This window comes from Excalfactoria chinensis, chromosome 1 (genome assembly GCF_039878825.1).
Source record: "Excalfactoria chinensis isolate bCotChi1 chromosome 1, bCotChi1.hap2, whole genome shotgun sequence".
Taxonomy (NCBI): Eukaryota; Metazoa; Chordata; class Aves; order Galliformes; family Phasianidae; genus Excalfactoria; species Excalfactoria chinensis.
The window spans coordinates 27,896,767-27,907,526 of NC_092825.1; positions in this window are offsets into that span (position 1 = coordinate 27,896,767).

Here is a 10,760-nt window from a genome sequence, read left to right on the forward strand (position 1 = left end):
CTCTGCCAGTCAGCCAATTCTCGATCCACTTCACCGTCCACTCATCTATCCCATACTTCCTCAGCTTTGTTATAAGGATGTCATGGGGGACCGTATCAAAAGCCTTACTGAAATCAAGGTAGACTACATCTACCACTCTCCCCCCGTCCACCCAGCTAGTGACATCTTCATAAAAGGCCACCAGGTTGGTCGAGCACGACCTCCCCTTGGTGAACCCATGCTGAGTACTCCTGATAACCTCCTTTTCTCCCAGTTGTCTCGAGATGGCATCCAGCACAAGCTGTTCCATCACCTTCCCTGGGACAGAGGTGAGGCTGACTGGCCTATAATTACCCGGGTCATCCTTCTTGCCCTTTTTGAAGACTGGGGTGACATTGGCCATCCTCCAGTCTTCAGGCACCTCCCCAGTTCTCCAAGACCTTTGAAAAATTACAGAGAGCGGCTTAGCAATAACCTCCGCCAGCTCTCTCAACACTGAAGTATCTCTCAGAACACTGAAGTATTTAATAAATGTGGTATTTGACCTTGGTAGTGATGGGAGGTTATCGGTACTGTGAGGAGCACAACAGTTTGAGGCGTAATGGAGCTTGTTGAGAGCTGTGGGAAATACCAGCAGGAAAAAGTCTGTGGCCCCAGGCTGAAACATAACCTTGAAAGACAGAGGATTATTAGCTTTGAAGATCTTGTAACTTGCCTCCAAGGAAATGAGTCTTGTTTTGCCAGACAGGGACTCTAGAGATCCAGAAGAACCCAAACATGCAACAAGAAAAACAACACCCTCAAACAAACAGAAAACCAAACCACAACCAAAAACAACTCACCCGGCTTTAAAGGATCTCTTCCTAATATATCCAAGTAACATACTGGGCCAAACAGCATATCTACCAATCTCTGGGAAAGATACAGAATCTACTAAAAATGTAGATCAGCCAGGAAAAATTGCTCAGGTATGTGCAGGTATGTGAAAGCAGGTTTAGAGGGGTTAGTCTTTCTCTTTTTTCCCCTGTAAAGCTTTTATTAAAGCATTTTGCTTTGGAGATGCTTAGTTGCTGCTCATGCAGCCAGTGTCTCTGCAGGACAAATACATGTGAGCCTTGAGTACAGGTCAGTGCAGCTCTTGCACTCACAGGTGACAAGCAGAGGGCAGAGCCCATGCCAGGCTGGAAGAGCCATGGGGAGAAGCGAGGGCTGAGCAGAAGGCACTTGCAGAGGTCATCAGAGGTAACTGATTAGCACAGGCACAGCCAGGAAAGGAAAAGCTATTCTTATGCCCATTCAATATTCAGCAGTATCAGATGAAAAGACAAGACAGCTGGTGTCCTACATGATGCTCGCTATTCACAAGTTTTACAACCGGTTCTCCATTCCACCATCCTTGGTTATAAAGAGAATACTGAACATTATTGCATTAGTGACAGATCTCTACAGAGCCCCGCTCCATACATCTCATCAGTTTCTGTCTGATCTACTGAGAATGGTTTTCCAACATAAATTTTACTCAGGTTATATTAATAGCATTTAGACCATGCTGTCAAGGTGTCACCATATCACACATCTTAATGGAGTATGGATAAACAATATCTGCCACCTCTCTTGCAATGCTAAAATCTATACCATTGTATAGAAAGAGATCAGACTCATTATCTCCCTGGATCAGGTTGCCCAGCCATGTTGTTATTCCCGTGCCTGGAGGTATTCAAGGCCAAGTTGGATGGGGCCTTAAGCAACCTGGTCTAGAATGAGGTGTCCCTGGCCATGAGAGGGGGTTGGAACTAGGTGATCCTAAAGGTCCCTTCCAACCCAAACCGCTCTATGATTCTATGATCTAGTGGTTGGCAATCCTCTCACCAGCAGTGGATTGGAACTAGATGATCTTTGAGGACCCTTCCAACCCAAGCCATTCTATGACTCAATGACTATGGTCTATATTGTAGTTTTACTTTTCAATCCTTTGCTCAATAATTTTATTCAAGGATTTTTCTAACCTCAGCTCTAAAATTCCTTAGCCCCATTATTTTTTAGAACAGAACTCAAGCAGACATTTGTTGGACTTGATGATCTTCAAGGTCTTTTCCAACCTGAGTAATTCTATGATTCTATGATTTGCAAGTGAAAATTCTCAAATACAGCACCTAAAATTGCCTAGTCTGTTTGTACCCTGGGAGGGCCAGCTATTTCATACACATCATTAAAAACACCAGAAATCCAACCTCCATGTTCCCTAACACTTCCTTTCCCAGTTGCAGCTTGCATAGTGAAGAAGGGTTCCATTAGGAGCAGAACACCTCTGCTGTGTGCTTCAACTCACAGCCTAGGTTTAAACCTCCTGTGAACATACTCCCCTTTCCTTGTTGTTAATACAGCACTCATTACTGTTTCTCATCTGATTGTCTGATCTTTAGATTTTCTTCCGGTATTTGAAGGGAGCAGATAAACAGGAGGGGGAACAGCTGTTTACAAGGGTGGACAGTGATAGGAAAAGGGGGAATGGTTTTAAACTGAGACAGGGGAGGTTTAGGTTAGATATTAGGAGGAAGTTTTTCACACAGAGAAACCTGGAACAGGTTGCCCAAGGAGGCTGTGGATGCCCCATCCCTGGAGGCATTCAAGGATGTGGCTCTGGGCAGCCTGGTCTGGTAGCTGGCGACCCTGCACATAGCAGGAGGGTTGAAACTGGATGAGCATTGTGGTCCTTTTCAACCCAGGCCATTCTATGACTCTATGATTCTCTCTCTCTCTCTGTGTGCTAACTACACTCAGCAAGCTTACCCAGATTCCATTTTTCTTTTTCTGTTTTAACACTGTTGAAAAGCTCATGGTTCAATTAATTTGGGCTCTTATTTTCTCCCCACTTTGGGGTAGTTTGTTACAGTGCCTCCATCGCAACTTCTTGAAGAAACTGCCTTTTTTTGCTTTTGACTACTTGCCATGAGCTGTGAGTTCTCATCTCCTACTGCTCCAGTTTAGTTGTGATGCTATTCAAAAATCAATAGTACTTTTACTAAGCGAAATCTGACCTACAGTTTCGGGATGAGAAAAACAGGTTGGAAAACCAGCAGGAGTGAATGATCGGTCATGTGGGATTTCTCCTCAGCTAGGTGGCTGGTTTACTTCATACAACCTGCCTGTTTCCTGACAAATCATTCCTGTCATGTAAATGATAGCAGTCTACCGAGGCTCCTCTGAGTCTCCCCATTCCCTCCTGAGATTCTTTGCTTTGAGTCAAAAAGCAGCTACCCTAAATCAATGTTCAGATATATCAGTTCTAGTAAGAAACGTGAACACTTGGGAACAACCCAAGTAAGGAACTCCAGAGATATGAATCAAAACATGGAATAACCATCTGCCCGTTGGCTTATTCTAATTAAAAGGGACAATTGGCTAAGGTACATTTCTAAATGAAATAAAATATAATAAATGATGTAGGAAACAGTGTGCTGGGGAACTTCTGCTTCTTTATAGAATCAATAAAGCTTTGATTCTAGAACAAGCATTTTCTGTCAGTCATCAGATTTCCATGGTGAACTTTTGTACCAATAAGTAGGAGAACGAAAAGAAAGACCAAAGTAAATAATGGAACAGCTATTCAGTCTTTCAAGAGAGCAACATCAGAAAGTACTGCCTATCATAACACTATGGTATAAATATCTCTTTTAATAACAGCTATCAGTGAACAATATCACATTGCTCAGACTGGAGGCAAGTATGAAACTGACACTGGAGTATTGCCCTGCCTGCAGTACGGGAGCTGGGACTTTATGATCGTTGGGGTCCCTTCCAACCCAAGCCATTCTATGAGTCTATGATTCTATTCTTGCAAGAAAAATGTCTAAACATTTGAAATATAGTTTGTTGGCCTCTCTCAACAGCAGAGGCCTACGTATGTCATCAAACACGACAGCAAACATTAGCCTGTGTGATTCATTGCTTGTTTTTTGCTATAATTGCACTAATGACGGCCATATATATTTTAATCATCTTAGCAAATTCAATTTAACTCATTCATATTATTTAAAGGAACTGCAACAATTATACTGCGAGAGGAGAGAGAGAGAAGCAGAGATGGCGGAGACAAATTTGCAGGCAGCAAATTTTGGAATGGATTTCTTGTTTCTTATTCATTATTAATACAAGTAATTATAAACAAAACATAGGATGAACTTGCATTATTAGTTGCTCACTTCAACTGCCAGGCCTCTGCCTGCTTTTTGAACATTTTCCTTCTTGTTCTGCTAAATTAAAAGTTAAAAAAAACAACACAAAACAACAGATGGGCTAAACAGAAGATAACTGAGATAATGGAGCCTCTCATTTTTAGCAGCTTACCGAAGAGGAGAGAACCTGAATGAATAAAATCTTTAGTTGTAAGCCTAGACCCTTATTTAGATTATAACTTAAGTCACTGATGGGAAAAGTGGAAAATCAATTGGACGGAATGATAACGTGAATGGTATAGCTGAAATGTGATTTTTTTTCTTATAAAAAGCATCTCGCTGATAAAAATATAGCTACAATGAGACACCCTGAAGCCAACCTGCAGATTGGACATCAATCTATTTAAAAGAAAACAATAACAACAACAACAACAAAAACCATGAAGAGAACAGAAACCTGTCCATTTGAGAGAGTCAGAGATCCAGAGAGGAAACCTCCATTGCAGACAGAAAAACAAACATCAAGTTATGAATGAAGGGAAAACCTCCAGTAAGTCATGTCAGTAGTGAAGTGAATAAAGGCAGGATTTTGCCACCCAGATGACTGGAAAAACTGAGGAAAACTCTTAGAAATAGCAATTCCACAGGGGTAGGAGGGGCAACAGAGCAGGGATGTGAGTTCAAGAGACAGAGGTTTCTAGATGCATCAGGTCACCATCAGGTCATTAAAGTTATGTAATGGCTAAAGAGCTTTTAGAACAATGACTGAAGACTGGGAAGTCATTCTTAGTCTGTTTTTCAACCCCCCCTGACCCATGCATTCACCTTTGCCATAATGCTGTGAACTTCATTCAGCCCCTGAGAAAATCATATAACTGAGTTCTGAGTTGAATATGGAAAGCAAACTTTCACTGCAATCCATAACATTGGTCACTTCCTATGCAAGCCTATACAAGGGGAAATGATGTACAGACAACTGTGTTTGCTGGGTTTTGGTTTACATTCTTTTGGTCCATTTTGCCCTTATTCTGTCCTAACAACATGCCCAGTCTCACCTGCCAATTCTCTGTATTCTTTATTTTCCGAATCGTAGAGTCATAGAATCACAGGTTGGAAAGGACCTACAAGATCATCCACTCCAACTGTCCTCCCATTACCATTGCTACCACAAGCCACTAAACCATATCTTGTAGCTCCTCATCCAGACACCTCTTGAACACTGCCAGGGATGGCAACTTCACCACCTCCCTGGGCAGCCGTTCCCGTGCTACTAAAAATAGTTCTACTAAGAGACATGGCTCCCAACAAAAGACCAGGTAAGGCATGAAGAGAACATTGCAGACATAGAGAGTCCAATTTGCATTCACATGTCCCTCACAGTGCTTCTGTTGTACTTTAACTGTCACAAGACTGAAATCCAATCTTGGCAGTTAGAACTGACACCTAGATACCCCAGATTGCTACTTAAATTTAACCGTCAGAAAACCTGATCTAAAGTACTGCTGAGAGTGGAACCTGCAGAAAGAGAGCTGAAAATATTTAGTATAATTGCCATATGCTCATTCTGGATGGACATTTGGCCCACTCATTGCTCTGCCTGCCTCCCAGCCCCACAAGCACTGATTGCCCCTTGCTCAGAGCTGTAGAGTCACTGGTGTGCAGAGCTCCCAGCACACGTAGACCAATCAGCCTTCCCATTTCAAAGGTTTACCTTGCATGCGTATGAAATCCTGAGCAAAAGCACCACAACAAATGTGCCAGCAGAAAGATGGCAAGAGTAATAATAACATCTTGTAGCTTGCACAATATGTGCACAGTTTAGCGAGCGCACAACGTGGGTGCAACGGAGTAAAAAATCCACCAACCAAACACAACATAAGGGGGGAAAAAAAGGCAAAGAAGTTTTGCAAAGGGCCACTTTGTCCTGAGCTCGCACACTCCATCGTGGGCTTGGCCTACATTGTGCAGCAAACGAACAGGGTGCTGGATATTCTCCAGCAGCTTCAGCTACATTAAATATGAGCACAAATAATGCCCCGTGGCCCCGCATTCTCTGGGATGCCACAGGCACGGGACTCAGACAATCCACCCTTGCTGCAGAACCGTGTTCCAGATTTTAATTAACTGAGTTTCCATATTTAAGGTTTTCCTGTGAAAGCCTCCCACATTAAAAACACTTCTCCAAAACGCAGTGCTGCAGCAGATGAAAATAAATCTAGCCGTTGTATTTTTGAAAACTTTCTTTGAAAGAACATAATTTCAAGGACTATAATCACTCATTCCAGATACACAGTTCATGAACTCAAAGCCAACACGTCCACGTACTGCATGTTCTCATCTTTTCTAACTGCCATATGCTACTAAGTCATTTCATTTTTTATGCACCCTCCTGGCTCCAGGCTTCATGGGCAGATGGCTCCTTGCCATCTAATCAAATTCACACATCAAGGGCATCCCAAGTGAGGTCCTTTGCAGAGCTGCATCCTCCTTTCGTTTTCTCTCCTTTCCTTGAACATTTGCACGTCGCCACAAGCTTGTACCACTAGAAAGGTTCGTCATTTTCAGATGTAACACACTTAGTTTTTAATTAAACACGAAGCAGTATATGCAGTTCCAGTCCATTCACTCTAAAAATATATTTCAGTGCTTTGGAAATGCACAGCATATACGCACTTTCCTTCACATTCATTGTGGTTATATTTTGGGTCCCTCCTGCTATAGCTGCATCTGTTCACTGGGGACGACACGTACATGTCCTCCGCCATCACACACAGTGACAGTAATGCATCTTTACTTCTGCAGCCAAGTGACAGTTTTTGCTGTACTGTACCAAGCTTGGTGCCGCATCTAAATTTAGATGCCTTCTAATTTTCTTCAGCTGCCTATTGATACAATTGAATTTTCATGGATCAGCTCATCTTGATGCAGGGCTTGTGGCTCTTAGCTTTGACGGACATCATCTCAGAGCAGCATTTGCTTCTCTGGATCATCTCACTAATCACACAGGGAAGTCCTCATACTATAGCAGTGCTATTTCTTCAAGTCACTGTACCCTACAATGCCTAACCAGGTGTTTCACGTGCACTTTTATCACATTTCATCACAATTTCTGTAACTCTAGTTGCTGGATTATCTATATCCATAAAATACATGTATAAGCACGCATCTCATCTGCCTGAATGCACAGCAGGGTCAGGAATGCTCTGGTAACAACAACAAAAAAGAACATTATTTTACAAAAAGGTGCTATTCCTCAACTTCAGAAATACTTCCTTTTACATACACACCCTTTCTAGGCTTTCTGCCTATCTTACACCAAGACAGAAGACAGAAGGTCATCCACCCTGTGAGTAACTCAGCTCTTCAGTTTACACCTTGTTCTCTAAAGGAGGTGCAGTGCAGGAATTAATATTGCCTTCAACAGCTACAGAGAAAAAAACCTCACCCTGTGATGATCTGCAAGACAAACAAAGCTGTTTCACAGGAACATTTTAAGAGCACCTAACATCAGTTTTGCAATCTATACTAAAAACAAGCCATCAGCTGTCCAATGCCGGCTAATTTAATGTAACACATATGGAAGAGTGTATTTGAAATATTTGTGTAGAAGAGCAATGGTGGCACTGTGACATATATATCATCTTATAGATGCCGCAGATGCCAAACAGAATAGAAACTGGAAACTATGAAGTCTCTATACCAATATCCTTTAATGCTCACAGCAGCACCTAATAAATCCCATTGCTAAATATCACATAAGCTTGACATTCAGCTTTTGTAAGCAGTTCAGTATTTTCTGCAACAGAACGCTACAGCTAAAACACCACGCAGTGCTCACCTCGTGCTATGGTAAGCCACCCCTGCTGACTAACAAAGGGCTATCCCAGAGAACGTGGTGACCCAGAAGCCAAAGATAAAGTGTTTACAATTTGTTCCACACATCCCCTATTTAGCTAAACACAGTTCTTTATATTTACGGCCCCATCTATTGCTCTGCTGAGAGAAGAAACCTGAATACGCCAAGAACATAGTGGGAGCCTGCTAAACACGGACTGAATTATTCCAGTGTCTCATAGCTACAATGCTTTAACAAGTGCTGCATAGGCACAATTTGAGCAATATAATTTATAATCAGTTAAGCTAATCATCCTTATCCCCCTTTTCCACAGTCCTTTCTTCCCCAAGGACAGATAGAAGTCATCTTCCAGTGGCTTTTGGGACGTTACTCGGAGAGCCAGTTCAATAGACAAACAGAGGTTCCAACACCCAGAATGCATTATTTCAACAATTTTCAAGCTGTTCTGGAAATACGAAGGGCAAAATGTAGTAAATTGGTACTCGTACAAAGATCTCAGTTTCTGATGTTATTAGAAGTCTGCCACTTGTATTATAGTCTCTAATCATAGCCATGCTGCATATACTCTAACACCAGCATTCAGCTTGCTTGTGTAAGCTATGTCCTCAAAGTATTTATAAAAAGGAAAAAAAAACAACCCAACAAAAACCACCCACAAAATGCTGTGGCTTTTCTAATAGCAGGAAGGTGTTTTACAAGGCAGTTTTTATTCTTCTCTCTTTCCATAATACGCCTTCATAGCGTCGCCCATCTGGCCCAAAGCCATGCAGCCAACACAGCTGTTTTCTGCTTCCTGAACTGTTGCTTTAAGATTCCAAACTATGACAGAAGAACCACCCTACCACTTCTGTTTTATAAAGTGGTATCCTACTGGCTCGATCTAAATTAGGAGGTTGGTTCACACTCCACCAAGCTAATCCACACTGATCAGATTCTGATGGAAAACTGAAGCCATGCTGCTTGAAATTGGTAACCTTGGGCATGAACAGAAGCAAATCCCTTGGTGTTAATAAGTAGTAATTACCTAATGCTGGTATCCCTAATTCTTCACCCAGAGATGCTTCATCCTTTTGCCAACAAAGAACAGAAACTTCAAATAATTCATGAGACCAAAGTGCAAAATCTCACTTCTCCCAAGTCCCCGTAGGTCCCATTTTAGGGACTGGGTGCTCTTTTCCTTACCCCGAGGCTAAGACAAAACCTGGAAGCACCATTAAATAATAAAAGTGCAAACAGAATTAAAAAATCTGGTTAAATGATTTAAGGTAAGGAATTCTAGATGCCAGCTCTGCACAGAAGCGGGATCATTTCTATTTGTGTCTTTTGCAATTGCAACTGCCTCTTAAGTGACTTTATGCTTGGAACAAAAGAGCACGGAAGAGTGACACCAGGTCAGTTCTAATAGCCTGGACTGAGCTACTGCTTTGTGCTGACAAAAGCAGATCCTATGGGGAAAGTAGTGAGGCAGAAGCAGCAGAGTAGAAAGATGTAACAATGTGCTCCAGCTACTGGAAATCCTGAAGATGCACCGCATCGGGTCAGAACAAAGGTCAGTTTTGTTTTATTTTTTCTGACAAGACTCCAGTAGGAAAAAGGAACCAGAGAAGTGTGTAAGAATGGAGCACTCCTAGGCTGTTAATTTCCCTATATATTTAACAGCCATAGGTAGTCAGTAACGTAGGGTATTTCTGAGTGGAGATCACATTTAAGCTCACATTTTTTGAGTAACTATCACCTTCTACACACAAGTCTGATCTTTTTGACCTTCTGACCCTGAAAAAGTCCCAGAGCAATGAGCTCCATTACTAGACTGCACAGTGTAGTGAATTCATTGGAATGGGCTGCCCGATCACTTCCTTGACTGCTTAACTCTCATAAGCTGCCAAACGTTGCCATTGGACTAGATGACCTTTGAAGGCCATTTCCAACTGAACGATCCTATTCTAATCTATATTCCCAAATCAAAGCCACAGACTATGTGAGCCAGGTCCTCTGCTGTGTTTTGGTTTTCTAATTGTTTTGGAGAACAGCATTGAAGAATACTTGAGAAATAAACCAATCCTTTTGGGTTTTTTTTGTGTCTTTTTCATGCAGAAACATCTTCCAGCTCATTACCTTGTTTTCATTTCTGAACTTCTTTATAAGCAGAAGAACCTAGAATGACTATCTGAATGCTGCCGTGTATCTGCTTAAAGGGTGTACGTAGCTGAGGTTGGTTTGTTTGCACATGCTACAAGTCAGTTACATATCTGAATGTAAATCAGCATTAACCAAAAATATGTAACGATATACTTACATTTATATTTTCTATATGTGGAGGAAAACCAAGTCCTGATGAATAACAGGAAGAGCTGAAAATAGAAAGAGGCCAGATGGTCTTTTCTTTCAAGTGTGAAAGTGCAAATGTGTTTTATTTTGTGAGTCCTAAAGATGAAAAGTCTTGACTTCGGAACGTGGCTGACACAGGTTATTACCATCAGCACGTGTCATTGATGCAGGCCTGATGCTTCCATGAGGCTCTTTAGCCTTAGTCATGAGGAGCAGACCAGACCCCCACACAGATTTAAGCATGATAACCTATTTAGAAGACTCGAACAGCTTTCAGTGCAAAATAGGTGCCAACACACTTTGCTTAGACCATGACAGTTCCAAGGAGAAATTAAAGCTGACTTGCAGGCATACAAGGGATCTTTGTGGCCTTTCGGTTTTAACAGCAGATTCAGATACCTAAGAATATAGACAGGATGGAG